Genomic DNA, 23,727 nt, shown 5'->3' on the forward strand with positions numbered 1-23,727 from the left:
ACTTGTAGAAATACGTGTTTTTGATTTGTGTGTATGTGTGTGTGCTTCACATAAACATATATATTCTCTAATGTCCTAGTTATTGCTCCATGCCAAAACATGCAGATATACCTCATTCTATTTACCTGCCGCAGAAGCATAGATGGCAATACATTTTTTATTAGAGTATAGTTGAAATACAATATTATATTAGTTTATTATATTAGTTTATTATATTAGTTTCCAATGTGCAACAAGGTGATTTGACACATATACTTTACAATGTACTCACCATTTGGTATGTCTAGTACCCATCTGTCACTATACAATGTTATTATAATATTACTGGCTATATTTCCTGAGCTGTACATAACATCCTTGTGACATATTTATTTTATAACTGGAAGTTGGTACCTCTTACTCCCCTTTACCTTTCTCACCCATCTCCCCACCCCTGGTCTTCCAGCAACCATCAGTTTGTTCTCTGTATCTATGAGTCTGTTTCCATTTTATTTTGTTTGTTTCATTTTGGTTTATTTTATTTTATTTTATTTTATTTTTTAAATTTATCTTTATTGTTGAGAATATTACGGGTGTCCCATTTTCCCTCCCAATTGACCCCCTCCACTTCACTCCCACCCCCTCCCCAGGCCTTCACCCCATTATTGACTGTGTGCATCGGTTATGCATATATGTATATAACTTCTTTGGTTAATCTCTTCCCACCCTCCACCCCCCTTCCCTCTTTACTCTGAAATATGATCGACTGTTGCATGCGTCAATGTCTCTGGATCTATTTAGTTTGTCAGATTCTTTTGTTCATTAGCTTCTTCTTAAAGAAGACCCTTCAACATTTCCTGTAATACTGGTTTGGTGGTGATGAACTCCTTTAGCTTTTTCTTATCTGTGAAGCTTTTTATCTGACCTTCAGTTCTGAATGAAAACTTTGCTGGGTAGAGCAATCTTGGTTGTAATTCCATGTTTTTCATCACTTTGAATATTTCTTGCCACTCCGTCTGGCCTGCAAGGTTTCTGTTGAGAAATCAGCTGACAGTCATATGGGTGCCCCCTTGTAGGTAACTAACTGCTTTTCTCTCTCTGCTTTTAGGATTCTCTCTTTGTCTTTAACCTTTGGCATTTTAATTATGATGTGTCTCACTGTGGGCCTCTTTGGGTTTCTCTTGTTTGGGACCCTCTGTGCTTCCTGGACTTGTAAGTCTATTTCTTTCCCCAGTAGGGGAAGTTTTCTGTCATTATTTTTTCAAATAGGTTTTCAATTTCTTGGTCTCTTTCTTCCCCTTCTGGCACCTCAATAATACAAATGTTGGGCCTCTTGAAGTTGTCCCAGAGGCTCCTCATGCTATCTTCATATTTCTGGATTCTTTTTTCCTTTTGCTCTTCTGGTTGGGTATTTTTGTTTCCTCATGTTCCAAATTGCTGATTTGATTCTCAGCGTCCTCTAGTCTACTGTTGATTCCCTGTAAATTATTCTTCATTTCAGTTTGTGTAGCCTTCATTTCAAATTGGTACTTTATTATGTTATTGACTTTCTCAGTTATTTCCCTAATAGTCTGCTTAAATATCCTTATAAACAAAATTATGAACTCTGTATATGTTAGCTTGCTTGGATCTATTTCATTTCGTTTCGTTTTCTAGAGATTTCTTCTGTTCTTTCCTTTGTGACATGTTTCTTTGCCTCCACATTTTGGCTGCTTCCAGGTGTTTGTTTCTATGTAGTAGGTAGAGCTGCTATGTGTCCTGGAATTTGTAGAGTGGCTTTGTGTAGTAGGTGTCCTGTAGGGTCCAGTGGCTCAGCCTCCCCAGTCACCTGAGCTGGGCCTTCGAGGTGCTCCCCTGTGTGGGCTGTGTGCACTGTCCTGTTGTAGTTGAGCCTTGGTTGCTGTTGGTGTCACTGGGAGGAACTGACCCCCAGGCCAATCAGCTGTGAGGACCAGCTGCAGCTACAGCCAAAGGGCTGCTGTGCTGGCGACACCCCCATGGAGCAGGATTTACTTCAGTGGAGCTTTGGTGTTCACCAAGTGCGCCCCTTGAGTGTGTCACTCGTGGATGTGGTAGGGTTGTAATCCAGTGTGGTTGAGTCTGACCACCAGGTGCACTGTCTCTGGGGCTTCCCTCGCGGGAGGTGCAAAGTCAGCCTGTGCCAGTGCCTTGCCCAGGGCCCCCCAGCATGAGCTACACAGCAAACCGTAGTTGGCTGCTACTTGTGCTGGGCTTGGCGGTGTCCAGGAGAGGCCAAGCTATGAGCCAGTGCAGCTGCCGCTAGTGACAGGCCTGGGGCCACTTATCAAGCTGTATGGGGCCCGCTGTTGCTTGTTTGAGAGATTTTAGGAAAGTCCTAAGCATGAGGCTCGAGAGGCCACTTGCACAGAAAAGCCCCTGGAAATGGCCTGGATGAGCTGCAGGTGGGGAGGGGCGGGGCCTCCGGGAATCACGGGGCGGGGCCAAAGGTGTGGGTCAGGTGCTGGCGACTCAAATATGGCGCCTGCCTGCGGGCTGTGTGCGGGGAGGACTCGCCACAGGAGCCATGGCCTCCGCCAGCCCTTCTGCCCGGGAGGAAGCCGCCCTCCGCCTCTCGCCCGGATCTCAGGCAGGTTAGTTCCCCCCGAGTGTCCCGGGTCCTCTCCGGCTGCTGCCTGGCGCTGGGCTCAGAGGGAGCGTCCGGGTGAGTCGGTGCCGGGCCCTTTAGGAGGAGCTGCTGGGGTTCCCGCAGCCTCCGTGACCCTCAGCGACAGTCCCGCTGGTGTCACAGCCCGGAGTTGTGGGGACGTCTCTTCCCGGCCTGGAGCCCTGGGCTGGGGCCTGCTGGGGGGCTGGGCCCCCCCCCCTCCTCCGGGAAACCCCCACCCCGAGATGCCCTCCGGGTTTCCCGCGGCCCCGGGTGTGGCCCGCGGCCTGTCTCCGGGATCCGGCCCCGCCCGCCCCGCCCCCGCCCCTCCTCCGCCCCTCCTCCCGCTCTCGGGGCCGCCTCAGCTCCCTGGTTTCGGGGCTTCTGTGCAGCCGGATCCCAGGAGGCTCTGAGGGACGGTGGTTCTGTATTTTAATTATAATTTTGATGTGGTTGCGGGAGGCGGCGGGTGCAGCTGGTACCTGCGCTGCTATCTTGTTTCTCCAATCTGTTTCATTCTTTTTTAGATTCCACATGTGTCTTCCTCTGTCTGACTGATTTCACTTTGCATAATGCCCTCTATGTCGATCCGTGTTGTTGCAAAGGCAAGATCTCATTCTTTTTTATGGCTGAGTAATATTCCATTGTATATATCTATACACCACTCATCTATTGATGGGCACCTAGGTTGCTTCCATATCTTGGCTATTGTAAATAATGCTGCAGTTAACATAGGGGTGCAGATATCTTTTCAAATTAGTGTTTTTGTTTCCTTAAGATAAAAACCCACAAGTGGAATTCCTGGGTGATATGGTAGCTCTATTCTTAATTTTTTGAGGAATCTCCATACTGTTTTCCATGTTGGCTGCACCAATTTACGATCCCACCAAGAGTGTACAAGTTTCTCTTTTCTCCATAGCCTCAAGAATATTTATTTGTTGACTTCTTGATAATAGCTGTTCTGATCGGTGTGAGGTGATATCTCATTGTGGCTGTTTTGCATTTCCCTGATGATTAGCGATGATGAACATCTTTTCATATGTCTGTTGGCCACCTGTATGTCTTCTTTGGAGAAATGTTTGTTGATGTCCTGTGCCCATTTTTAAATCAGATTTGTGTATGTGTTTGTGTGTGTGTTGAGTTGCTTGAGTTATTTATATATATTGGATATTAACCCCTTACTGAATATATAATTTGCAAATATCTTCTCCCATTCAGTAGGTTGTCAAGTAATATGTTCTTTGTTCATTTCCCTATTAATGAACACTTAGATTATTTTCTTTTTTCTTTCTTTCTTTGTTTTTGTACTATAGAGAATACTGTAGGACATGTTTGAATATGGATATTTCTCCAGCAGGTCCACAGGATGCATGCATTTTTTGTGTAATAGATATGGGCAAACTGTCTTCACAAATGTCTACGACAGTGACACTAGTAGTTTCTCCCCACAAAAGGCAACTTGAATAAATGGAGAGATATGCCATGTTCCCAGATGGAAAGGTCAATTTTTTAAAGATGGCAGTTCTCATCAAATTAATCTGTAAGTCCCATATAGTTCCAATTAAAGCCTAACAGAAATTTGTTATGGAGTGTGGCAGGCTGATTCCAGTTTTTTAAGAGGTATAGAAAATAAGTGAGAAGAGTTGAGAAATTTTGGGGGAAAAAAAAGTAACAGAAACAGAAGGAGTGATAATGTTACCATGAGTAATGGAGGGAGGTATTGGGAAAGAGAGGTGATAGGGGAAGAGAAGAAATAAAGAAAGGCTACCAAACAGAACAATTCCCATGACATATTATAAAGTAAATCTGTAGAATATAATTTCTACCTTTAATACTATTACAAATATGTAAAATTTGAATATGCATATAAACAAGGACTAGATGGAAACCTGGCTAAGTGAAAACATAGGCTTGGTTAGGTGATGGGATTATGGACAACTTCTGTTTTGGGATACAGCCATTTTAATATATTTTTTCCATAATGTACACAAATATAAAGATAATCAAGAACCTTCAAGAAAATCTTATTTTCTTATTTTGAATATTATTCCATCTTCTTCCTGTACAGTATTACCTGCAATCAGGTTTCACTGATTCAGATGTCAGTGATGTCATTGATTCAGATGTCACTGATGCTTGCTCTATGAGCACAATGTTTTACTCTCTGGAAACTGTTGAGAGTTTTTTTCTTTGTTTTGTCCTGAAATTTTACCACAGTGTGACTTGGTATGGGTCTTTATTCATACATTCTGCTTGACACCTGATGGGCCTCTTAAATCTCAAGTCTTTCTTTGGTTCTGGGAAATTTTCTTCTATTATTGTTTTGTTTGTTTCCTCTTTTTCCTTTGGCCCTGAGAGTAGGTGAATGCTGTAACTTCTGGGTATATATACTCTGCCTCCTCTCTTTCCCTCCTTGTCCCCCTGCATTGCATCCTGAGAGACACATTCATTTTATCAAGGAGTGCTAGTGACCTGAAGGGGACAGTCTAAGGATGGCATCTGGGGTATCAAAGTCTTGTTTCTTGATCCCAGGCTGGTAACATGAGTTTGCTCAATATGTGAAAATTCTTGAAGCATTATATTCCTGATATAAATACTTATTTCAATAAAGAATTTTTAAATAATAACTTCAAGGTTTGGGGCCTGATAAAGGATGAACTTGCCATCCGTTGAAATGAAGGAGGCTGCAGGTAGAGTAGGTTTGGGGAAAAGACCAGGAGTTCGGGTTTGAAAGTGTTGAGTTTGAGCTGTCTCTTAGGTATGCAGGAAGGGATGTCAATTATTGTGCTCAATCCTTCTAATAGGTTGTCTGCTATAACAAAATCCCAGACTGGGTGGTTTAAAAACAACAGAAATTTATTTCTCACAATTCTGGAGACTGGAAGTCTGAGACCAGAGGGCCAGCATGGCCGGGTGAGAGCTGTTAACCTAAAAATAAAAGGCCAAAGTGAGAGGCAACAAGCATTTATGTGAGATAAAAAAGAACTGCTATTCTGGAAACACTGATTCAGGCAGAAAGAAGCCCGAATGCAATTCTAGTTTGGAAACAAAAGGAATGGGTATTTGTCAGAAGGGGAAGTGGGAGGAGCTATATCAGTAGAAGGAAGGCATTTTTATTGGGGCACTTAGCTAATATAGTGGTTTTAATTCTCAACAGTGTTTTCAATTTTCTGTCTCGTAGTCATATCTACTAGCTTGGTATCCCTGCAAACAGTTCTTTGGGACACAACGTTGCTTTAGGCTCAGTCCAAAGATTCATTTACCCTGTTTTAACATTCTGAAGGTTTGAGACATGCAAGGTAGTTCCTTAGGGATGACAGCTCTGACTCCAGTTTACAGTGTCTCAGTTTATAGAATTTTTGTGTGTGTGTGTTTCTTTTTAAGTATGTCTTTATTGATTTCAGAGAGAGGAAGGGAGAGGGAGAGAGAGAGAGAAACATCAATGATGAGAGAGTCATGGATCGGCTGCCTCCCGCACGCCCCCTGCTGGGGATCCAGCCTGCAACCCGGGCATGTGCCCTGACCTGGAATCGAACCTCGATCTCTTGGATCATAGGTCGACTCTCAACTGCTGAGCCACACAGGCCAGGCAGTTCATAGAATTTTTACAGAGCCCTCTTCCTGGTCACCAACTATTGACTTCTTGCTGTATTCTCCCACTGTGGACGGGGCTAGGGAGCTCTGTGAGCCTCTTTTGTAGGGCTACTATTCCCTTTCATGGGGGCTCCACCTTCATGACCTAAGCACTTCCCAAAGACCCCACTTCCTAATATCACATTGGGTGTTAGGATTTCAACACATGAATTTTAGGGGACGCAAACATTCAGACCATAGCGTAGGTCAAGTGAGATGAGAATGGTAAATTAAGCGTTGGATTTAGCAATTTGGAGCTCATTAGTCGCTTTGATGACAGCAAGGTTGGGGGAGTTGATGGGAGGGCTAGAAGCTGATTAGAGCAGCCCACAGAGCGTGGAGGAGAGAAGAGGGAGGCAGGAAGTATAGGCAACTTTGTTGTTTGCTCTTTGGCCCCAGATCATGGTAGGTGCATTACTTGGCAGTCAAAGGTCCTGGCTGCTTATTCTGTAGGGCTCAAACCTGTTATCATTTGGTTGCCCAGAGTCTGAGATCTTTGTGCTAGAAGCACGCCTGAAGCTCTACTCACTTATTAGGAGCCTCTCCTGTGCACCCCCATCCCCCCCTCCCTTTCCCTTTCTTCCATCTTTCCTTCCAGTTTTGTTTTTTTTTCTCTCTTTAATTTGATCCCATCTGCCTTCTGTCTTTTGGGCATTTATTTTTCCAATCCTCAAGTGCACCTGCTCTTATTTCCCAGCGTGCTGAGTCATTTGCCCCCCTCACTTTTTAAAACCTGTTTCCTTACCTATAAAATGTGCCAATGTCTGCTTAACTCATGGATTTAGAGTGTCAAATGAAATTATATAAAGTAAGGTCCTTTGTAAATTGTATCCTCTATAAAAATGTTAATTTTAATGTTAGCTCTTACCTTTAATCTTTTAAAGAGTAATCGAGTTCATTAGTTGGACATATGGACTCTGCTCTGTTTTCTAAATGTGATTGTTTTCAGTGAGTTCAGATGGTCCACATTTTAGCGGCGACCTACTTGACACCTCGAACAGTGGTGAGCAGGGCTATGAGAAGTGGGACCGAGGATCTGCAGACCCATTTCTGATCTCGAGCTTTTTTCTGCCAAATGACACAGTGAGCTTAAAACAGTGGACTTCCTCATTACCATTTTATAAATGTTTATGAGCCTTCTCACCAAATATTAGGACAAGGATTAAACCTCACCCATTGTGGCATCTTCAGTGTCTTGCAAAGCACTTGACACATAGTAGGCACTCGTTTCATATTTATTTTTTGAACAACCGATTGGACTTTAGCAACAATTTTTGTTTGCACTGACTTGAGGGATATTATTAGTGTGATAAAAGTTTTGCTTAGAAATATGCTAACAAGGTTTTACTGACACATTCATGTCGCCTATGGTGTGGATATTTGTTTTAGGCAGAAGAAATGGCCTTATTAGGACTAAATGCAGCACAGTTGTCTATAATCTAAATACTAATTGTAACTTAGGAAGTTGAAAAGGCTATACTTACTGATAGCTGCTATTTACTGACATGGCCTCCAATGTCACAGTCACCCCGAAAGCCTCACACCTGTGAGGGTACAGAACTGGAATGCACATCCTGGTCTGACTGCAAAACCAGTGCCCTCAACTGCCTCTAATTTGTTCCCAGTCAAGCAGGTAAGGGGTAGCCGCTGGGAGCCGCCTCATACAATTTCAGTTTTCTGTTGTTGGGGAACAGTATTTAACTTTCTTTTTTTGGTTCTGTTAATTCACATTTTTTCTGGGGGTTAGTGATAGGAATGGTTCTTGACCCTCTTATTTTGTTTCATGGTGACTCTTTCTTTCTCTTTCTCTCTCTCTCTCTCTCTCTCTCTCTCCCCCTCTCCCTCTCTCTCTTCCCCTCCCCCCTTTCTTCCCCTCCCCCCTTTCTTTCCCTCCCTCCCTCCCTCCCTCCCTCCCTCCCTCCCTTCCTTCCTTCCTTCCTTCCTTCCTTCCTTCCTTCCTTCCTTCCTTCCTTCCTTCCTTCCTTCCTTCCTTCCTTCCTTCCTTCCTTCCTTCCTTCTTTCCTCTTCTTGGCTATTCTCTCACACTGAGGCTCTGAAAGGTCTCACCAGTTTTAATTCCTAATTTTTCCACAAGAAGAGAAATGGCTTTATTTTTCCAGGGGACTGTATCTAATTTTAGCGTTGTTTATGCAATGACTTTGAAAGTATGTTTTCAAATTGCTGTTAGTGTCTTTGTGTAGCCCCAGTGGCCTAAGCAACAATCACGATTAAATGTTACTACAGTTAGTGAGAGAAAAGAGCCTGATATAGAAAAATTAAACGAATATTTATGGAGTGCCTACTACGTGCCAGCATAGTAGGCCCAAGGGGAACACAGCCGTGAACAAAACAGATGGAAAAAGTAAAGACAAAAAAGGGTGTATTTCTACTAAAAACTGATTCAATGGCAATTTAAAAATGCATTTTAAAGTTCCTCAATAGATGATGTAAGTTTTCCTTGAAGCAGGTTATATACATTTTTGTAGGCTTAATATCTGCGGTATAATAATTTTATTTTAAGTGATGTTAAATCAAACTTGCCTATATTTTCTTTCTCTCTTTTGGTTGCCTCCAATTATTTGCTAAGTATACATTTTTACCTTCGCCTTTTGGTAGTAACTATCAATTTAAAGCAATTTGGGGCACTGAATACTTCCGCCTCAGCGAGGGCTTCTGTTCAAAATTTACTTGACATTTTTCTGGAGTTACATGCTGTTCGCCATAAAAAGGAAACTGTAATATTTATCCAGTGTTAGTGAGATCTGAGATCTTAAAGCTGAGCAAACGACTTTTTAATACTTTGGCAGGGATTTTAATAATTTCCCAGTGAGAGTAAACACAGCCTATTTTGGGAGGCAGGATTGAAAATTCCTTAGCAAACTTCAGCTCTCATCCACTCTTCTCTATGTGCCCTGCGAGGAAAGCGGCTATAGAGTGTCCATTCCCTCCGGGGTAGTGCTGACGACACAGGCCTTGTGGAACAATGGCTCTGCCGGCCGTGCCCAGCAGCGTGGGAGCAGACGGTCCGGGCTTCCCTGGCCTGCGCTTTCCTCCCCCCTCCCCTTTCCTCTCCCCTGGTCCACGCCCTGCTGCCACCCAGCACTTCATCGGAGATCAGTTCTGACGCTGCTTGTTAACTTCTCCTTGTGTGCTGACCTCCCATCAGTTTTAAAGCTCCCGGCCGCAGGGTCGAAGGCTTCACATTTAAAAGCCGTGTTGTTGTTCCTTAAACTTTAGCTCCCCCTTTAACAGGCCACACCGGTCAGCGTGGAGTAAGAACTGGGCGATCACCCCTGGGGTCGCTCGGCCAGCCAGGCGTGGGGACCGCAAGCCGTGGAATGAGCGCTGAGCCGCAAGTCGGGTGGACTGGCTTCCAGGCTGAGCCCTGCCAGCGGCTCGCTGCATGACCTTGAACTTTGCATAGTCTCTCAGTGTTTCAGTTTCTTCTTTAAAACAGAGGTGCCTCAGCTACCTGTTTTTTTTTCAAATTCCTTTCAATTCTATGATTCGGTAATCCGCAGGAGTGAATTAGAGTCCTCTATGTGCCTAATTTTCCATCCACGCCGTATAGGTACTGAATGTTCTGTCAGCCTCTGGAACGTATATCTATGGCTCTGGTTGATGATCTACAGCGTGATGATTTTTTAAAAATTTTTTATTGTTTGATTTGAGAGAAAGGGTGAGAGAGAGAGAGAGAGAGAGAGAAACATCGATTTGTTGTTCCATTTATTGATGCACTCATTGGCTGCTTCTTGTAGGTGCCCTGACCTGGGGTTGAACCTATGACCTTGGAGTATCGGGACAGTGCTCTAAACAATTGAGCCACATGGGCAGGGCCTACAAAGTGACTTTTAAAAATTTTTTATTTTTTTATATATCTTTATTGATCTCAGAGAGAGGAAGAGAGAGAGATACACATCAATGATGAGAGAGTCATTGATTGAGCCCACAACCTGGGCACGTGCCCTGACCAGGAATCGAACGGCGATCTCCTGGATCCTAGGACGACACTCAACCACTGAGCCACTGACAGCCAGGCGAGATATATATATATATATATATATATATATATATATATATATATATATATGTATATGTATATATACATATATATATATATTTTAATATATCTTTATTGATTTCAGAGAGAGGAAAGGAGAGGTAGAGAGAGAGATAGAAACACCAATGATGAGAGAGCCATTGATCGGCTGCATCCTGCATTCCCCCGACCGGGGATCGAGCCTGCACCCTGGGCATGTGCCCTGATCGGGAATCGAACCCCGATCTCCTGGATTCTAGGCCGACGCTCAACCGCTGAACCGTGAACGGCTGGGTGAATTTTTTTTTTTTTTTTTAAAGAACTCAAATACAGTGTGGTATGTTCAGTAGAAAATTAGTATATAAAGAATAAAAAGGTAGATTTTTTTCCCACAATCTGTTGTTTTTCCAGGCACAGTTACCAATGGTTTCAAAACTTATCCCTCAAAAAATAACAAGCCTTTTCCTCCTTCACGCTTTCCCTTACATATTTGCTTTATTTTTAGCTGAATAGAGGATCTGTGTGTTATAGACCAAAGTTTCCTCAATCTAGCTTTCTTTGTAACATATGCAATTTTTCTAATCACAGTTATTTATGAGAGCAAGACTGTGCATGCTGATAGGAAAGACAGCAGAATCAGCCGATTTTAGGAATAATTAGACCAGTCATGAAAATAAGGATTGGTCTATGTGCATAGGGCCTTAGAAGAAATCAGTCTGGGATAAATATATATATAATTCTTAATGTGAATCAAATTCTTGATCAAATGAGAAAAAAAGAATCCTAATGAGAAATTATACATAATCTGTCTCACCTTCCTACCTCATAGAGTTGTTGCAAAGACCTAATGAGATAAGACTTGGCACATTATTAGTTGACCTTGACTAAGAAAGATGACTTAGGCTTTGCCTGAGTCCATCTAAGTGTCCAAGATTGGGAGCAAAATCTGGAAAGGAAGTAACTAGCTGAAGCCTGGGAGGCTGAAGAGGTGAGGCTAGAAAGGGGCTGGAAGCAGGACCGTTTGGAAATAGAAAGATTCAAAGGCAAGGGAAAGCCCAACAGAGTTGAAGGCCAGTTCAGGAACCAGTTACACAAATTTGGTTCACCTGTTTCACCACCCTTCCTGGTGGCTCAGCGTGGGGGTTAGAGTCTTATTTCTAAAGGGCCCAGAGGGTATAGTAAAATTTCTGTTAATATAAACACTTCTTTTTTGAAATCTCAAAGCGTAAAGCCATCTTAGAATTCTTTACTCATTCTGCCAAGTAAACGGTACTCAACAAATGCTTGCTAAAAAAAGGGATAAAAGCCCTCCAGACGCTTCCTCCCCTAGGCTACTTATGCCCAACCTTTAATCCCATTCTCACTGTTAGCCCAGCCCAAGCCAAATAATATCAAATCTAAACTCCCCCCTTTAGTATTTAAGGTCCTCCATAACTGGACCCCAATTTATTTCCAACTTCATCTCTCCCTACTGCCCATCAAGGCCTTTCCACATATGTAAACCAGTCTCCACGCCCTCTCTTGGCCATGTTCATTCTTTTGTTTCTTTCCTCTTCCTTGTGCAGACCCTCTCCCTTCATTTCAGTTTCATCCAACATCCCCTAAGACCCAGTTCAAATCCCACCACCTCTGTGAAATCGTCTACATACCTTTCAGTAAACATGAATCTCATTTTTAAGAAAAAAAATTTCTAACTCCTGCTATATTATGTGCGTTGGCACTTAATAATTTTTTTCCCCTCCTAAATGGTATATGTGTCTTGACTTTCTAGAGAGTGTGTGTGTCTTTGAGGGCAAAGACTATGCATTACGCTTCTTTCGTGTTACCCACAATGTTTAGCAAAAATGGTTATTGAATAAATGATTCATGTGGAGTACGGAAATAGAAAAAAGGGGGCGGTGATGAAATAATATTAACCTCAGTTTCACTTTATTATTCAAGAGATCAACAAAGTGCTTTAAAGACTGAAAATACCCTTGATGTCCCAAGTTTATAGTAATAACACAATGTATAGAAAGATGATACACAGATATATGCAAAGATGACTGCATGTATCATCTTTGCAAAATGTAATTGTATATACAAGACACAGGGGAGGATTTTCTTTTTTTTTTCCCAAATGTGTTTTTATTGATTTTAGAGAGAGAGGAAGGGAGAAGGAAAGAGATAGAAACATGGATGAGAGAGAAACATCAACATCCCTTGGCTGCTTCCTGCACGCACCCTGCTGAGGCTCGAGCCCAAAACCCAGCCATGTGCTGTGACAGGGAATTGAACCAGTGACCTCCTGGTGCATGTGTCAACGTTCAAGCCCTGAGCCACACCGGCTGGGCAGGGGGAGAATTTTCTAAAACGAGGATTCTTATGCTGAAACCAATTCAACACAAAAAAGTTTTTTTTCTAACAAATATATTTGAGAATTTGGAAGGGTATAGATTTATACTTTTTGGATTTTAGAATAAATCTATTAGGCTTGTAATAAAAAATAAAATGACCCCTGAAACAACTTGTTTTGGGGTAAAGACATATCCAATGAACTTCTAATGAAATAACTGCTGTCTTACTTCTTTTAAAACTTGCAATAAAATCATTGCCGTTGAATTCAGATTTTGAGGGGAGGGAGTAATCTAATTATCCCCACACATCCCAGGGAACAATTTAAAACTTTGATAACTCAAGTCTTGGAAAAAACAATCAAGCCCTTGAAGGCAAGAAATCTTTGGAGCCTATTACTGGTGAGGTAAAAATAGATAAAGACTTGTAATTGTTTCAAGTCTTATTTTTCAGATAGGTAAACTTTAAGCAGAGAGAAACCTTAAATTAGAAAAATGTTATCTGAACATCTCTGAAGTGGAGACCGGTCTATTGGTCTGAGGATTATAAAATAATAATAAAATTAGCTCATTCTGAATAAAATGCTAATCTTGAACCACTTCATGAAATTGACATGCGTACCTTTAATAGCTCATTTTCCATTTTTCCCTTTCTCACCCTTTTCCTCCTTAACATTTCATAAATGTCATAATACACGTTAAAAATCACGATGTCTCTCCTGTATTTCTGAAATCACTCTCTTGGATATTACTGCACAATTTCAAACATTTGAAATGCTGACATTGATTGATCAAGTTATTCATAATACATGCCTATTGCTGATTTAATTACTTTGGGGTTAAATGAAGAAGCATTTTAAATGGTGTGCTCTAATGTAGTTCAATTATTGAAAACAAATCCGACAAGAAATATGCTTCCAAAAAGAAAGATGATAAAAGGGCATCGTTTCTCTGAAAAACTTTATTTTAAATGCAGGAGATTTATAAATTAATGGCACACAGAAAAGATGAATTCTTTGTCCTTTCTCTTTAAATATCAGCATCATGAAATATTAAGCGCCTTTAAATATCTACTCTAATTGATCTCCTGTTTTTTCTTGACCTTGATACATAGCTGGCTGTTTCCCTGAAGAGCTAAATACCTGTTCAAGTCCTGCTGCTTTGCCGGCTAACTGATTTCTTCCTGTTGCGAAATCATTTGTTCCCCAAACCCTGCTCCCTGTAGGATTTAACCTCCCTTCTCGAAAGTTTCTGTATGTGCCACAGCCGATCACACTGACGCTACCTGCAAGACTTGTCAGCGAAACAAACCCGCAGTAAGGGTCGCGCCGTGGCTCCCGCGGCAGCTCCCCGCATAATGCAGTCAGCCCGCGTCGGGAGATGATGTAAGATGAAGTTCCTGGGCTGTGATGAAGAGATCTGCAAACTGAAATCGCTTCCGTGAGGCAAATGGTTCTGTGTTTCTCAGGTAATTGTAATCCCTGAAATCAAACCACCTCTCAAGCTATGCGATGACACGGTTAGCAAATGTTTTAAATGATTTCTTGAGCATCCGAGCCGAAAAGAATGGCAGGTTTAGGTTTGTTTGAGATTCATAATATCTGTCATTCAGCCTCTGAACCAGCTTGCCCCTATCATTTGGGATGGGGCTATACAGATGGCAGCCACTCGAATGCCTTTTTTTTTCTTTCCCAGAGAGAGACTGCTGTCCTAGAATTATAGCGGCATATTAAAGAAAAAAATTATACCCTTTAAAAATAAATTTCCCAGCTCCCATGGGATGTTATCTTGGGAAAACTTAATACTTTATTAAAAAAAAGAGCTCATGCACAACAGTATCTCATGTCAGTTAACGTGCTTAGGGTAGAAGTTTCCTTGATGAATTTTGTATGCTTCTAGTTGGAGTTTTAAATTTATTTTGCTTTAAATATTTCAAGGAAGATTAAATTATGTAATTAATAAGAGCAGTTCTACTCTTAGATGTTTTCCAACAATAAAACAGATACTCTGGGCTTGAGGACTACAGTGCAAAAATTGTGGATCCAACATACACTGCGCTTGTTGTAACCATTAGGGAGAGAAAACAAATCGTACTTAGGAGTTAATGTCTTTTTAAAATTTTGCCTTGGATGACTATCTGTTTTACTTTTTAATGTCTACGCTTAACCTAGTTTAATAAAAATTTCTGTTGTTTTCATCATAAAATGGATAGTTGAGTGTAAAGTATGATAATTTCTTTCTCAGTTAACTGCCCATGTGGGGAACATGACAGTTCAAGTCAAAAGAGCATATACAAGTCAGTGCCGATGACTCAGCGGTGGTGTCCCCAAATTGTAGGCAGAGTACCTTGGAAATGAATGGAAGCCTTTCCTCTTTTGGGCATCCCTCTTGCTTGGACCCTGTGCTTCTTGAGAGTAAGGACCCTGTCTTTCATCTTTATAACCTTCTCACTTAGCGCAGTGACTACCGTAATATCAGGTACTCAAATAGGTCAGCCGATCGACTTAGCACCTTGTGTTATAGACCCATGAGAACAGTGACTCTGTGAAACTCATTTGTATATCTTGAGTTATACACATTCCTGGCTAAAGGAATGTGGACTAGACAAACGAACAGCTTTATATTTGGTGAATGAGTGTTGTGTACCCCATCGCATTTCAGCCTTTCATGAGCTTTGTGGACTAGTGGATAAGGTAGTTTATTATTACCACCATTCTATAGATGAGAAGACCAAGATCTAGAGCGATGAGTTAATTTACTAAATTTAACTTACTAAAACTATTTAGTGACAGACTGGGCAAGGGAGCTCATCTATGAGTCAGTAAGTGTCCTTAAGAATGGGCCATGAGGAGGCCTGCTCCCACTCAAACAGAGAAAAGGAAGTTGCTGTAGTTGCATACGGGTGTTGGCAAGTACTTTTTCCTCAGACATATTTTTGAGTGTGTGTGTGTGTGTTGAGATTCTTTTAGCTCCTTCAAAGATGTGAGGACTGATTAGATATCATCTAACGTTTAATAATCTAATGTTTAATAATTCTTTCCCTCAATCTTTGTGATTCACCAACTAACCTAAATAAGGTACTTGATTCATTTCCCTGAAACGGGGACTTTCTGCTTTAAGGCGACAGAATACTTGCCCATCTTTTCCGATCATAACTTTTGGTGCAATCAATCCACAGTCGACAGTCTACATGGCAATGGGATTATAGAGCTAATACACTGAGGCTCAAAAACCATGCCAATGAGTTTGATGCAAAATTAGCATCAGAACATTCTTGGAAAAATATTTTAGTTCATGTTAAAGTTGACTGGAACTCTGAATATTTTCAGAAAAGTGAAGCCTTGTGAAGATAACATAAAATAACTTTTTCCACTTATTGCAAAAGGGTTCTAAAGTAGACCGTTCCTAAAGCAGCTCATGCTTTGCTTCATCCTTACTTGTAATGGTTTTCCAATAATACAGTAGCTTGATGTTGTCATTTTAAGTCGAAATCCACTCTAATCAAATCTTAAGTTGCTGCTCCAGTGTTTGATAAACTCCATACATTTGTGCTTGCTGCTCTTTTTTCATTGATTGAAAATCTCCTAGCAGGCCACATGATCTTATCCTTTTCAGCAATCAAAAAGTATTTGGGTCATTGCCAGCATGAGAGAGAAAAGAGAGGTGATTGTGATGTCCTGTCAAAATTAGTAAGCTTTGTATCTCGAGGACTTGGTGAGTAGATGGAAATATTTTGTTAACTTCTGAGCCCTTTACTTTGAATAGAGTTTAAATATGTTACAGGAGGAATTTTTTGGTGAATTATAATATATTGTACTTTTTAAAAATTTATTTTTCAATTACAGTTAGCATACAATCTTATATTAGCTTCAGGTGTACAGCATAGTGATTAGACATTTATGTATCTTATGAGGTGACCATCTCAATAAGTCTAGTACCCCCATCTGACACCATACATAGTTATTGCAATGTGATTGACTATATTCCCTATGCTGTATTTTACACCCCCGTGACTATTTTGTAACTGCCAGTTTGTATTTCTTAATCCCCTCATCTTTTTCACCCTGCCCTCCCAGTACCCTCCCACCTGGAGACTACCAATTTGTTCTCTGTATCTTTGAGTTTCTTTCTGTTTTGTTTGTTACTTATTTTGTTTTTTAGGTTCCACATCTAAGTGAAATTATATGGTATTTGTCTTTCTCTGACTGACTTATTTCACTGAGCATAATACCCCCTAGGTCCATCCATGTTGCAGTTAATGGGAAGAGTCCACTCTTTTTATGGCTGAGTAATATTCCATTGCATATATGTACCACATCTTCTTTACCTATTTGTCTATTGGTGGACGCTTAGGTTCCTTCCATATCTTGGCTATTGTAAATACTGCTGCAATGAACATAGGGGCACATAATAGCTTTTTGAATTAGTGTTTTCTATTTCTTTGGATAAATATCTGGTAGTGGGATTGCTGGGTTATAAGGCAGCTCTATTTTTAATTTTTTGGGGAACCTCCATACTGTTTTCCATAGTGGCTGCACCAATTTTCAATCTTACCAAGAGTGCATTAGGGTTCCTTTCTCTCCGCATCATCACCAACACTTGTTGTTTATTGACTTATTGACGAGTACAGCTCCTAGAGTCCTAAACCTATCTTGCTTGTCCCAAAGCCAATTCATTTCTAGGACTGAATCTCTTTCTTGGAGATAGGAAGTGGAAGGGTAAGTAAAATTAACAGCTTTTTCTTTCTTCCTTCCCTTCAATCTTCCATTCACCTATCTTTCCTTCCTTCCTTGTTTCTTTCCTTCCTCTCTCCCTCCCTCCCCCTCCCTTTCTTTCTCTTTTTTCTCTCCCTCCTTTTCTTTCTGTAATAGGAGCAGCTCTAGAAGAAAAAATCATAAACTAAAACCACTCCTAAAACAAACAGTACCACCCATCCGGGTCTTTATTGGGAAAGCCTGGAGTTGCCCTAGAGGGCAAGGGTGGGTAAAGGTGCATACTTGCTATCCTATTGGTGTGTGGTTATTGCTGGAGAGGAAGAGTTACCTTGAGACTGTAGTCAGGCGGGTGGTAGTACAACTGTTGGGGGAGGTATATGGTAGGGACTGATCAAAACGACCTGTGTCTTTCCTTAAGAGGACCAGTGAGGATATCCCTGGGTAAATCGATGCATCATCCTGCTTCCTGCCGTACGTACTACAAAGCACTGGGGCCTGGCAGATGGCAGAGAACCAGAATTCAAGGGCATCATTGGGTAGCACAATCATCAGTAATGATGGTGACCCCCAACTGTGAAGGATTAGCCCCTTCTCTCTCCTTTCCCTGTGACTTAGGAAGCTCTGGGATTCCTGTAGGATGTGATAGAGAAGGACACTGTAATAATGACTATAGTGAGTGTCCTATCAGCGAGCAATGTGAAGGCTCAGAACCAAGGGGAACAAATTCATGTCTATCACAAATATAAATTTTTAAATATATCTTTATTGGTTTCAGAGAGGGGAAGGGGGAGAGAGAGAGAGAGAGAGAGAGAGAGAAACATCAATGATGAGAGTCATGGATTGGCTGCCTCCTGCATGCCCCCTGCTGGGGATCAAGCCCGAAACCAGGGCATGTGCCCTGAGGGGGAATCAAACCGTGATCTCCTGGATCCTAGGTCAATGCTCAGCTGCTGAGCCACACCTGGCCAGGCTCACAAATACATTTTTTTAAATTTATTTTTATTGTTGAAAGTATTATAGATGTCTCCTTTTCCCCACTGACTTCCTCCACCACGCCCCCCCAGGCCTAAAGCACTTTTGTCTGTGTCCCTGTGTTATGCATATATGCTTGTAAGTTCTTTGGTTAATCTCTCCCCCCATTCCCTCTGAGATCCCTCAGTCTGTTCCATGCTTCCATGTCTCTGGATCTATTTTGTTCAGTTTATTTTGTTCATTAGATTCCACATAGAAGTGAGATCATGTTAAAATGAAAGGATAGATACATCAAGCCTCTGGGAAGTGGAATGGGGGCTAGAGGAGCTTCCACTTTTTATTTAAAATATATGGGCATGTGTGTGTATCTGAGGGAGAAGGAGAATAGTCTTTTACTTTCAAAACAAACACACAAGTCCATTTGGGTTGAGAAGAGGAGCTGGAGACGCATGGCTATCTCCAAGGTCATCTGGATCAGTCCTAAGCCTGATGCATGTTCCTAGGATAACTTTGAGCACCTGGAAGCCCTAGATTCAGATATAGCTTTGAAGTGGATGAACTAGAAGTAATGGAAAACTATATAAGCTCTTCCACTCGTTATCCAATTCTGCGAAGGACGTTTGCAAGTATAAATATTTTATACTATTTCATGAACTGCAATTATATGACCAATTCAATACCACTTATTTATTCATTCAGTATTTAATGAATATTTATTGGTAGCCTATTATGTATCAGTCACTTTTCTAGGTACTTAGAATACATAGGACAATAGAAAATAATAAATGAATCCTGCCTCTTCTGCCCATTTTAATTGACTGCTTTTTTGTGCCTCCACACTGTTGACATGGGACATGCTGTTGTACTGTCCTGTTTATCACACTGTATTAAAATAATCTGCTTAGGCAGTTTGGGTTGAAAACAGTTTTTATACTATAAAGGCAGAAAATGTGAAAAATGAAACAATATTGATTACATGAAAGTTGGAAACTGCACAGGAAGAAAAACAAAATATCAAGGAAAATTATAAAGTAGGGGAAATATTTGCAACGTATATGACACACAGGTTTTCTATCTGTAATATGTAAAGAGTTCTTCCAGGACACTAAGCAACAGATCAATAACCAGTTAAAAATCTCCAAAGGATACAAACAGGAAATGTGCTAAAGAAGAAATACAATAGCTAATAAGTATATTTAAATGTTTAAGCTCACTAGAAATCAAGGAAATGCACATCTAAGCAAGAAGCTATCACCTCTAGCTATCAAATTGCAAAAAATCTCACAATTTAAGAGATCCAGTTCTAATTCTCTAACTCGGATTTCTCAACCTTGGCACTATTGACATTTGGGGCAGGATAATTCCTTGATGTGGGGGGCTGTCCTGTGCATTGTAGGATGTTTAGCAGCATTCCTGGCCTCTACCCACTAGATGCCAGTTGCATTCCTTTCCTTTTGTGACAACTAAAAGGGTCTCCAGGCATTGCCACAGGTCCTCTGGGAGGCAAAATCTCCTGGAGTTGAGAACCACTGCTCTAAGGGTATGAAGTACTTGGCACTTTCCCCACTCACCCTGATCTCAGTTACTTTCAGATCTATGCATATTCTCGCTCCAGTGATTTTCTTTCCTACTCTTATCACCCTCCATGTTTCTTCTGAGGCTTTCGAGAAACCCTACACAATCCCTCAGAATGGGTTCCCATAGCACCCTGCATTTACCTTGATCTCAGTACTTTTTACACTGGATTATATTTTCTCTATTTACCAGTCTTTTCTAATAGAAGGTAAACTCCAAACATGCCCACATTATGGCGTATTTTTTTTAATATTGTGGGTTTTTTTAATTGATTTCAGAGAAAGGAATGAAGAGGGAGAGATAAAAACATCAATGATGAGAAAGTCATTGGTCGGCTGCCTCCTGCACGCCCCCTGCTGGGAATCGGACCCTCAACCCGGGCATGTGCCATGACCAGGAATTGAACCGTGACCTCTAGGTTCATGGGTCGATGCTCAAGCATTAAACCCCACCGGCCGGGCCCACATTATGTTTTTAATGAGCCCTAGCAACATTCATGGGCCTCTTTCTTCATAAAAATATTAAAATTATATTTTAGACTGCATTGGTATAAAGACTAATACAATTGAGCCAGGATTTTTTTTCTTTCTTTCTCATTTTAAAAGAAATTATGACATTTTTTCATGGACCCCTAAAAATATTATAGGACCTAGGCACTGTGTTTACCATGCCTAATGGATAAATTGGCTTCAAAAAGACAGGGGTCGTACCTGTCTTGGTCATCACTGTGCACTCAATGCCTAATATTCAGTATATGTTTAATAAATAGTTCTCAAATGAATAAATGGATTAAATTTTTGCTAAACAAGAAGTATTTCTAAACATTTGAGCCATAAAAGTCTTCAAAATAATTTTAACTGAGTCAAGATATAATAATTTCATTCAATTTTTCTCTAAGTTAATTTGTGCTCTAGTTTTGATGTGCTTGAAAAATAGTTTATGTTCTCTCATCATATTTATTATTAAAATATTCCTGATATAATTTTTTTTTTTACATTGAAATATATCTTTGACCATCTGGCCTTCTACTTCACTCTGATATCAAATACTTGTAGCCAAATGAAAATATAGGCTCATGATATATATATCAGATTATTTATGTGGGTTTCTTCCATAATTTTCTACCGGCTTTCTTTATTTGGGAAAATAAGGATATAATATCGCTAGATTTGCAAGTCTGGTGAGATGCGTAAGAGTTAACTGACAATCAAGAGTCAATCATATCTTGCTAGTACTTAGAATTGTGATTTTGACAGTTTCCTGAATTTGCAATTTTGCCAGTCATCAAGCACTGTCCTATTGATCTATGCCCACCAGTATATAGTCACTGCCCCCAAGAAGTTCAAAGATTATCCTTAAAATAATTTCCGTTCTGATATTACGGCAAATGATTGCATTAGTAATCAAAAGGTTACTAGGTAATTATGGAATAAGAACAAGATAATTGGTAGTCTTGGAAGAAAAGTGCATTTCAGTTATGCTTGAGCCAAGCAAGCCACTCCTGTTTCACTCTTTAGTACAGTTTTCCAGCAGAATATTTATGTCTTCCTGCTCCTTTAAACAGTGTTCAAATGTTATTTTTCTACAACTAAGAGCCATGACATCATTCATTTTGAATTAAATATTTTATACTTTTTAAAAAATATATAAATATGTCTTTATTGATCTCAGAGAGAGGAAGGGAGAGGGAGAGAGAGAGAGAAACATCAGTGATGAGAGAGTCACTGATCGGCTGCCTCCCGTGCGCCCCCTGCTGGGGACCGAGCCCGCAGCCCGGGCCTGTGCCCTGACCGGGAATCGAACTGATCTCCTGGATCCCAGGTCAAGGCTCGACCGCTGAGCCACTCCGGGCCAGGCAAATATTTTATACTTTTGTAACACGTTGCAGTTCCCATGAGAACAGGTATTATTCACTGATAGCATTTTAGGTTGCATGATGCATGATGACATGGCCCCAAAGCTCTTTTTTTGTTCCATTAGTAACAGCTCTCCTTTTCTAGAACTCGCAGTCTCTGAGCAGGTTTCCCGTTGTGTATTAAATCCAGCTAAAGAATGAGGATTCTCGTTTGATCCCAGAAAGGGTGCGTCTTAATTTGGTTTCTATGAGTCAATTCTCGCCTCAATTAAGCCTCCCCTAATCCTTGTTGGTCAGAATCAATCACTTCTTTCCCTGTGCCCTTCCAATTGGATATTTGTACCTTGATTTAGTACTTAATTATCCTGCTTTAGTTGTTTGCCTAATTGTCTTATTTCTGGTTCAGGACAGAAGGAGGGACTCTCTTTAGTCATCTTTATTTTCCCCTCAGCATCTAGCATGTGGCTTGTACATAGTAGGTCTCAAAACATTTTTGATGGATTGAAAGTAATGTCAAAGATGAAATAGAATTTGTAATGCCCACGATATCCTCAGACCTTAATACATATTTTTGAAATCTATACATTGTAACAGTATGGGTGTGTGAATGTATTTGGTGGACCTCCTAAGTGAAATGCGTAGAATTTTTTTTTTTTTTCCAAACAGGATTTTCATCAGCCAGGCAGCTTTAGTGTTCACAACCTTATCACTACCAGCAGTAAATTTCTTTGAAAATGCCAAGTGAGGGTCATCAGGCTAATGGATTTATCCACTATGATATTCTAGGAAATTATGCCATCTAACTTGCCAGAAGTTGCTTCAAGGTTAAACACTGAAATATCTAAGTAGATTATAAGAGTGCCTGAAATATTCTTTTTTCCCCACTTTTTTAACAGTCTCGCCTATTTCTATATCTATATTCCCAACTCTGATTGCATATTTCTACTTTCCAATGATAAGATGTCCTTTCTTTACCACTTGTTCTATTTACAATTAGGATCCAGCACTTATTTTAATTCTCAGCTAACTGAATATTTAAGAAAATTTTACCCTTGTGTAGCAAGCACTTCTTTGGCTCTAAAGAGCAAGGAATAAAAAAATCAGCAAGATGAAACAGTAACACTTCATTTGGAAATGGCTTCTTGCGGAGCCACTGAATTCTGATCAGAAATCCGAATTATTATCATCACACCGGTGCATCGATCCGGCTGACCAATCCTTTCTTCCTACTGACTCCTTGTGATGATTGGCAGATAATGGCCATCGGGCTGGACAATGGGAACCTACAGTCCCCCCCAGTGAGGCCTTCTGACAGTGTCATCCCGCCCTGCCCACTGCCCGTTCAGTGGCTCGCTGCAGACAGGTCTGCAGTCACCTGGCCGGGTATAAAGCACAGCACGTGCTACCTGGTTGCTCTCCGGTTTCCTATTTACTTTGACAGATCTCTGATCACCGGGTTTATTAAAGGGAAAAAAACACCATCCTGAAAATACATAAAATAGATAACAAAGGTCCCGGCTGGAGCCTCAGCGGCGCTCGGGCATGCCTCAGAATGCCCCAAGGTGCTGCCTGAAGGCCAAGGCCGTCTCTCTTACATTCTGAGCTACGCCTCTGTCTTCATTGTCACTTTTTTTAGGCTTCTGGTTTGACATTTCTCCTGTTTGATTTTTTTTTTAGTTCGCTAACCCAAACCTTCCTTGAACTCCATACTGCACGTGTCAGTGTCCCTTTGGGGGATCAAGGAGCAGCAGTGCTAGCTGGGAGATGGAGGCCTTGCAATGTGGGGAGATAAGAGGTCAGCAGCTTTCAGATGTCAGGTAAGGGGACTGACAAGTCTTGGGGGGGGGATATATTTTGGGATGAGATTGCATTCTGCAGCCACCAACCCCCACCCCAGGAACCCTTGGATTTTAGGGAGGGCGCTGGACTTATTGTATGAGCAGTGGCCATTTAAGTCATTTTATAGTTGGATAGTAAACGAAACGGTGGCTTCAGAAGAC

This window comes from Miniopterus natalensis, chromosome X, assembly GCF_054644295.1.
Source record: "Miniopterus natalensis isolate mMinNat1 chromosome X, mMinNat1.hap1, whole genome shotgun sequence".
NCBI lineage: Eukaryota > Metazoa > Chordata > Mammalia > Chiroptera > Miniopteridae > Miniopterus > Miniopterus natalensis.